At 31.2% G+C, this 9365-nt stretch overlaps 1 pseudogene; it reads right to left on the bottom strand.

Moving 5' to 3' along the window:
* Window positions 1-1312: 1312 nt before the first annotated feature.
* Window positions 1313-2648, bottom strand: LOC115961060 (annotated as a pseudogene).
* Between the last annotated feature and the right edge of the window lie 6717 nt (window positions 2649-9365).

Raw genomic sequence — 9365 nt, 5'->3', positions numbered from 1 at the left:
TTTGGAATTGCTTTTTATTTTTTTAATAAATTTAGGTGATTGATTTTTTTTAGTTGTTTATCACTTTTTTGGTTTTAATTGGGCATCATTTTTTAATAAGGGTATATGTGTAAATTTGTACAAACTCACTTTTTCCATTCCTTCTCTTTTCCACTCCCAACCAAACAAAGAAGGGGCAAATTAAAATATTTTCTATCCTCCCACTATTTTCTATCTTCCTACTTTTCCACCCCTCTAACCAAATGAACCGTTAAAGTATTCAAGCTTCAAACTATGCTTTATCATTTATCAATTTCTTATTCTTGCCCAGCTGAGGATGTTGTTATATTAAGACTTTCTAAGTATTTAGATTCTGTTGGATGAGAATGGTCTTTAAAAAGTATATTAGCAAAAGCTAAGGGGCTGTTTGGTAAGATTATTTAAATATAGTTTTTTGTTTTGCAATCCAAAATTGGTGGGTCTCACACTTGAATTTATTGTTTGGCTAATATTTTCTAAATACAGTTTTCAAAAAACTATATCATATTTTCTTGATTTAAAACAGGATTTTGAAAACGGCTTAAAGGGTGTTTTCAAGATACAGAAAATATTTTTAATGACATAGTTGTAAATAAATTGAAAACAATGGACCCCACATATTTGTCCAAACTTTTTTATCTCTTAAATTTAGGAGTTTATCTTTATCACAAAAAGAATTCTCACACTTCAGATTTGAAACTTATTATTAAAAAAAAATGATGAGCTCTATTCCTTTATCATTATCCACAAAAAAAAAAAATAATTTATAGATGCTACACGTTACTTTTTGTAAATATATATTTTTTTAAAATCTCAAAAATAGAAATGGTCTCCCAAACAATTATTTTTGTTTTTAGTATTTTGAAAATTGTTCTTAAAAGTGGGAGCCAAACACGTAAAATATAAAAATTATTATCTGAAAACCAGTTTCAAGTTCAATTTTTTGAAAATCATTTTTATATTGTTTTGAAAATAAAAACAAAAATCCTCCTACCAATCAGACCCTAATTATGTTAAAACACATAACTATATATGGATCCCATCACACCTTGAATAATGCAGCATGTTTCCATTGCCTGCCTTTATATAGTGTCATAAAAATTTGCTTTTACATGCTGTTTAATCAGAATAAGAGAATCCGGCATGGTGTGTATTAAAAATACATGGCATTATATAAGATGTGGAATGAAATATACTTGATGCTTATGCTTTGGAAGAGTTTTTATTCTAGTTGATGAAAAGAAATCTTGAGACCATTTCAATGGAGGATATGATTTCATTAAAGTGTACAACCTTAATTAATTGAAGCATTATACAGTGGCAGCCTTATGTTTAGCCTCCTGAGCCACACTGAATGCATCACCATGTGCAATAAATCATATGGTTTAGCAGGCCTATTGATCACAAAATGTCGATGCACCTGGATAATCCGCTTTCGCTTCTCTAAAAACTCATCCTCCGAAATTCCTTGCAAAATTTTCTTGATTTCTGGTCTTTGCAACTGGAATTTGAATAGAAAATTGGCTCCAATCAAGAACATCACTAGATGGTGGCACATAACCATCGGATATTAGCACGGGGACACATTCTGCAAAAATAGACTCAACAACTCTAGGGCTTGCAACTTCATACCCACTAGGGCACAGGCAAAACTTGCTTTGACCCATTAACTCGAAGTAATTTAAGTTTTTAGGGAGATACTCATGCACTTGGATATCTGGGTCATTGTCTTTCCAGTACCTAAGTAGTATTTTCCTTACAAACCCGTGCTCGCGACCGGCGAAAAAGGCTAAAATTGAACGATTGTTTAGGGGCTGGCTGAAGCTTGGAGGATTCAGGTTTTCAGATGCAATTTTAACTTCAGGTAAGGAGGCATCTCTCGCCGGATCGAAGCCTTCAGTAGTGTTGGCATTGCATAGAACTCTAATGAAGTGTTTGTAAAACTTACGGTCATCAAATGAAATTTTTGGTCCCTGAGATATCACAAGGAGGAATATAGTTAGTGTTATATCTTCAACCAATTATTATAATTCACACCTTAAGCAGCAGCATTCCTAAAGTAACTCTAAATGGTAGAGTGCAAAATAAAGTTAACAAAGTAATTGCACAAGTTTGTGTAGCATGGAAACATAGACAATACATGATGCACTTTACTCTTTAAGAATTGTGTAATTTTTAATGATATCTTTCTCCTATTCAAACTTCTTAAAGAAATCCAATGAATGCATGGCTAATATGACTCCCTCCAATGTAAAGCAGAAAATGAATGCCATACCCAGTCATGACAAGAAACCATAAAATGGTCAGCTCCATCGCTTCTGTTCCAATACGGGTGTTTCTTTGATATGACTTCCATGTAGTCCTTGACAACCTTTTGTAGAGGTTTACTAGTATATATGATGCGAGGCTTGTACACGAATTCAATGATATTGGTAATACTAACGGGAATATAAAATGCAGCGCCCTCATTCGGGTCCTTAGCTAAAAAAGGACTCTCCCCACTTTCCAATTCATCCATGAATTGCCCTTCAGTTGAGTATATGTTGGTCATTGGCCCCCTGTGAAAAATGGGCAACTCTCCTTCCTTGTATGGCCATACTTTGAACCGTTTCAACATCTCTGCATGGCTCCTGATCATATGCATCAAACAATTAGAGATCAATTGTTATTTATTTATTTATTTTTTTTGTGAATGAAAAAAGAGTCTCCAGTATGGACTCATTGACTTTATGTTACATAACGGCAATAAATAATATTACGTGTACTACTAGGGTCTTGTTAAGACTATTTCTTGAACTACTTAATAATAGAAATAATTTGAAAACTCATACCATCAAACCATACCCCCGATGGTAATTAGAGATCAATTATTAATATCGTTGATATAGTGCAATGCATATTAACTTAATAAATCAATAGATCTAGATACACAACTTTCATAATTATTAAGGTACAATACAGCCGTTATTAATAATAGTCCAATGTAAAAAAAAAAGTATTGCATTAATTATAATCTATTGCTTTAAATGTTATGAAAAACATTGTAAAATTTGTTATGTCTATAATATTATTTTTTGAGAGATGCTACATCTACAACAATTTTACAATAAATTACAGGTGGTTAGTTGTTATCGGTTCAAATTTGAAACTAACACTAAGATTACTTTTTTGCCCCAACAATAACAACCAGTAACAACCTTCCACTTAGGATTTGTTGTAAAAATGTTGTAGATATATCATTTCTCTTATTTTTTAGAACTAAACATTAAATGGTACAGTGTTGCTGTTTTTTGTGCTAAGACTGTAATTGTAAATTTCTTATTATAAAATTGATACATTTTTTAATATTTTCCATTTTGAAAAATAAATTTAGGAAATTTTCTATATCTAAATGGTCCATTGTTCGAGAACTTCAAGATGTAATCTTACGATTTCACAAGCTATAGAGAGACACATGCAATAACAATTACTTGTGTATCATTTTCAGGAAAATTTCAGAGTTTGTAGAACTCTAACCGAAAATCAGGATTGCTTGAATGTTCTAAAAGCTAACTGACCATCATCAAGGGTTAATCATTAAAGATCTGACAGGAGATCGTCGATCTTAAAGTCAATTAAAACACATGCATCTACGTATAAAACAATCATAACGGTTGTGACACGTCTAGGGGCATAAGAGCATTCTCATCAAGAATGCTAAATACTATTTTTTAGCATCTGAAACTCAAAAAACCCACTCTATCAAAACTTATATATGCTATAAAATTTACAATCTTGCTATAGTGCACTCTCATTTTTGAGAGCGCATTGTAGCTATATCTTAAAAAAAAAAAAAAAAATTTAAAGCTTTCTCTCTCTTCTCCTCTTTAAAAAAGTATTTTATTTCTCCCTCTTTTTTATTCTTTCATTCTTCTCTGTTCAGACCTGCCATTCCTCTTTTCCTCTATTTTTTTTTTCTTCTTCTCTCACTCTCCCTCTGGCTCCCTGCTTGAAGCTATCTCACAACTTGGATTAGAACCAATGAAGCTACTTCCCTTCCAATTTTTTTCAATGAGTTTGATTTGGAGGCACGGTGGTGAGATCAATCGGTGAGTGCGTGGGTTGAATCTTTGGGTTACAATTTTGTTTTGATGGTTGGTTGTTTTTGCTAGATGGTTGTGGTTTTGCATTTTGTTTTTTGTTTTTTGTTTTTTTTTTCCTTGCAGTGGGTTATCAACCATTGGTGAGTGCTTGGCTGAGATTTTGTTTTTGCAGTGGTTGGTTGTTTTTGTGGTGGTTGGGTGATGGTTGGTTGTAATTTTGGTGGATGGTTGTGGTTATACTTTGGGTTTTTTCTTTTTCTTTTCTTCTTACAGGTGGTTGTGGTTGCCACGGTGGTGCTGTGACTTGTGGTGGTGGTGGCTATGGTGGGTTGTGGTTGCTACAATGGTGGTTATGGCAAGTAGAGTGGTGGTAGGGGTGGTGGAGGAGGTGGTTGCTATAGTTTTTTGTGTAGTTGTTTTATTATTATTATTTTAATGAGTAGTTTATATTATTTAAATGAAATGATAAAAAATATAGAAACTTTGATATTTGATAAATTTTAAAATGGGATAGTATAATAGATAAAGAAGATTTTTGAATTATTTTTTTTTTTAAATATAATTTTTGAAGTGTTAAATGCTAAAATTTTTAAAATCCTTAATAGGGATGCTTTAAAGAACTTCTCCACAAAGTGAGAATATAATTCATGAATTAAATCATCCCAGTCAGTTACAAGTACATACACCGCCAAAAAATTGTAGGCTAAGAAAAATAGGCCTAGAGCTCACAGCTAAGTAAGTACGAAAAAAAACATCAATCCCAAGTTAAGTGAGCTAGGGTCATGCTGCCCCACTACCTATGATTAATAGTGCTGCACTCCTTCTAGTTAAGGTTCTTAAATACTCAAGGTGATTTTTTTATATTAAAAAAAAAACTAAAATTACAAGTTATTTTACAAATTATTAATGTGGTATGTGATAATTAATAATTAAAAAAAAATAATGTTAATAGTGTATCTAGATAAGAACAAGTAAGAATTTGTCATATTAATAATTTTTAAAAATATTATAAAATAGTTTGTAATCATAATATTACTTTTTTTTTTTTTTTGAAATACTAATGGGTGATTATATTCCTACTCAATAACAAGAATTCATGGCGTATCACACAGAGAGAGAGAGAGAGAGAGAGAAGAGAGAGAGAGAGAGAGAGAGAGAGAGAGACAGAGAGAAGAGAGAGAGAGAAGAGAGAGAGAGAGAGAGAGAACTTTAATGTGAAAGTGATATTACTTTTTATAACAATGTGACATTTTAATTATTGTGAAAAATTAAAAAAAAAAAAGAAAAGTGAAATTTGATAATTCTTGTACATTTCGCAACAACTCAAAAGTCAAATGATAAGGGGTGGCAGGGAATTTCATGTCACACTAACTAACCAATGACATAAAGGTATCATAAGATGAATAAAATAGGGAGAAAATCTTAACTTTAATGTGAAAGTGATATTACTTTTTATAACAATGTGACATTTTAATTATTGTGAAAAATTAAAAAAAAAGAAAAGAAAAGTGAAATTTGATAATTCTTGTACATTTCGCAACAACTCAAAAGTCAAATGATAAGGGGTGGCAGGGAATTTCATGTCACACTAACTAACCAATGACATAAAGGTATCATAAGATGAATAAAATAGGGAGAAAATCTTAACTGATGAAAGGCATAAGGATTTATGTAGGTGGATCCTCTTGGAACAAACTCATCCTCAGTGTTCGATCTATAGCTTCGTGATCGAGCTGCCTCCTTTATCGCCCTTCTAGCTCTTGCCAGTCCTTTTTCTATTCTACAAGAATAATTCATTTCATGCAACTGTAAATTATAAACAAAAACAAAATAATTGAAACCAGTCTAAGGTAGTAATAATATCTTCTTCATTTATTGTTTTGTTTGTAACTTGAAAGACAAAAGGTAAGAATAACTGAAAAGAATGGGACCATCAATATTTTCACGCCAAAAACAAAACTGATGTAATTTAAGTACTGAAGAGGGAATGACAACAGAAGGAGATCTTTGTTTCTCCCATTAGAACCCAATGTTAAATTTTTTTTTTCACTGCAAAAGTTGTATCACTTACGGTAGTTAAACCAGTGCCATTTTTGCTTTCATTGAAGAAATGATCTCTTGTGTGACTTGGAACTGAAGAGATTGAGACTTGGGGGTTTTCGTGGGAAAGTGCAAAGAAAAAACAAGGAGAGATGAAGAAAAGGACTAGTGAGTGTCAATCCTTTACGAACTCTATCTGATAGTAGGTTTGTGTGGGAATATAAAGATAAAGTTGTTTTAGTTACATGTGCTTAGCACATTTTATGAATTTCGGAATTTTTTTTGTTTATTAATTAGGCTGAAGTACCAATTAAAAAATAAAAAGTTAGGCTACAATGCACAAAAAGTTAATTTCAATGTCTTTGGATTTTACCCTTAAATGTTTAATTCGAATTTTGATTTTTATCTCCTAACGTTATGATCCATTTTGATTAGCACCCTTCGTCCATTTTTTTTGCTAATGTGTTCATTAAGTGATAGCTAAGCCTGCCACATGTGCTAATTAACCCAATTAAATAATAACAGGTGAATTTTATTATTACATGTAATTAAATAAATTAAATAAATCTAATAAATAAAATAAATATTTAAAAATTTAAAAATTCCAATAACTAAAATAATTTTTTTTTTCTTTTTACAATATTAAGGGGTAAAATTTCAATGACCCCATATTTTAGGGGCATGGTTTACAATTTAGCCATTTTATTAAATTTTGAATGTTACTAAGGGTGAGTTTGGTTCAGCTTTTTGAGAGTTAGCTTTTTCTAAAAAGTGGAGTTTTCAAAAAGTACATAATGAAAAAGTGATTTTTCAAAAAGTTGAGTGTTTGGTAAAAACTGTTAAAAAGTGTTTTTTGAAAAAGTTAAATGTTTGACTAGCACCTATAAAAGTGGTGGTTTGAGTGGTAAATTATTAAAAAGGAAAATGTAAATATAAAGGAGTTTGCTTCATACTTAAATCAACTACTTCATCATACTTAAAAATCAATTTTTCTCTTTCTAAAAAAATTATTTTTTTCTCACCAATTTTAGCTAATAATTAATAACATACCACTTAAGATTTATTATGAAAGTATTGTGAAAATATTGTGATAAAAATTGATACTGATTTTAATTTTAACGTACTATTAAAATTATTTTTTTCTCTTTCTAAAAAAATTATTTTTTTCTTACTAATATTAGCTAATAATAACTTACTACTTAAAATTTATTGTGAAAGTATTGTGAAAATATTGTGATAAAAATTCATATTGATTTTAATTTTAACGTACTATTAAAATTATTTTTTTCTCTTTCTAAAAAAATTATTTTTTTCTCACCAATATTAGCTAATAATAACCCACCACTTAAGATTTATTGTAAAAAAATAGTGAAAATATTGTAATAACATTTTTTTTCCCCCTCCACACACGGCATTTCTTTCTCTCTCTTTTTTTTTTTCCTTTTTTTTCCCCTCTTTTTTTCTCCTCCACACACGTACCCTTACCCTTTTCTTTTTTATCCTTCTTTCCTCCTTTGTTTATTCTTTCAAACTCCAGAATGCTCCAAGCTCTTCTTCTTCCTCTTTTTTTTTTTTCCCTGCCGTCGTTTACAACGTCCACGAATTCGCTATTTGACGGTTGTTTATGTTTCTTCGCGGCGGTGGTTGTGGAGGTGGCCGTGGCCGTGGTGGAGTCGCAAGTGGTTGTTGGCATTTGGAGGGTCCCTCCGACGGAGACGGCTATGGCGGGGACTGTTTCGGTGCCGGTCGCTTTGATGATTGCATTCCCAGCGTGTTCTAAGAGCCACCAGAACTCATCCGTCCTCTTGGAGAGACTCTTCAACATCTTCTCCACCGGAACTCATCCACCGCAAGATGGGTACAAACTCCATTTGAAAGATTTTGCTATATTTTGATTTTTTTTTTTTTTTTTTTTTTTTTTTTTTTTTTTTTTTTTTTTTGCATTTTGAGGAATCCTAATTTGCAAGGGATTGATTTTTTTTTTTTTTTTCCTTAGCTGATTTGGGAATTTGTTATAGATTTTTTTGTGTTTGGATTTGGAAATTTGTTGGGAAAGCAGAGAGATGATTTGGGAATTTGTTATAGATTTTTTTGTGTTTGGATTTGGAAATTTGTTGGGAGAGTAGAGAGATGAGATGAGAACTGATGATTTATCAAGGATAATTTGGTAATTTTTGGAAGAGCCCAACGGATCAAAATCAAAACGCGCATAAGTTTTTGTTTATGGACCTCCAGAGCTCCATAAACTCAAACGCGCGTTTCTTCACAAATATAAAACGCAACTTTTTGGAAAAAGTTGCGTTTTATACTTACCAAACACTATTTTCGGGCTGGCTTTTTTAAAAATGCGCGTTTTGGGCTAAAAACGCTGAAACAAACGGGCACTAAGCTTTCCTCCAGACTTTGGATTGACTGTATGCTTTCCATGGAATGTTCTGTCTCCCTTTTTGTGTTAACTATATTGGCATTGTTTCAGTGATTGGATTCCCATCAGATAACAATAGATGGTTTTTCACAATAAATTCGGATACACATTATGTTCTTGATAAACTGGTAGGTAGTTACACATTTTTAATTTGTTTAGCAAGTCAGAAAAGGATTTGACTATTTGAGTCCACCTTATGAGGAAATCAGGAAAAGTTTTCCAACAAATTCAACTGAAAGTAAAGCATAGCATCAGGGACGGAGCCACCCTTACCCCCCCCCACCACCACCCCCAATTTTTTTTTTTAATAAAAATTATTAGTATATTTATAGGTATTAATTTTAGCAATTTTATTGTATAAAAATACATTTTTTTTCCCTTAACAATATTTTTAATTCTTTTGAAAGTAATGTAACAACCACAAAAATTTTTTACAATATTTTTATAAACTATTAAGGTAGTAAATTTTTATTGGTTTACATCTAAACTTATCACTTGCATCACTTTTTTACATAACATAACAATAATCACTAACCACATAAGCAATTTATAAAAAACGTTTGTAACTCTAATATTTTCCTCCTTTTAGAGGCTATAAAAAATTTATAAATCTAAAATTTAAAACAAAATATACAAGGCCATAAAAATTAGCCCATTAACAAAAATTACCAATAACCAAAAAAAAAAAAAAAAAGCCTAATCAACTAATATTACTCAATACAAACAACCTGGCAATTTAAAAAATTTTAAACAAAATAATTTTTCATTACCTTCTCTAATGCTTATGAATTATTCCATTC

Source organism: Quercus lobata, chromosome 2, assembly GCF_001633185.2.
Source record: "Quercus lobata isolate SW786 chromosome 2, ValleyOak3.0 Primary Assembly, whole genome shotgun sequence".
Lineage (NCBI taxonomy): Eukaryota > Viridiplantae > Streptophyta > Magnoliopsida > Fagales > Fagaceae > Quercus > Quercus lobata.
This window is presented reverse-complemented; position numbering and strand designations above follow the sequence as displayed.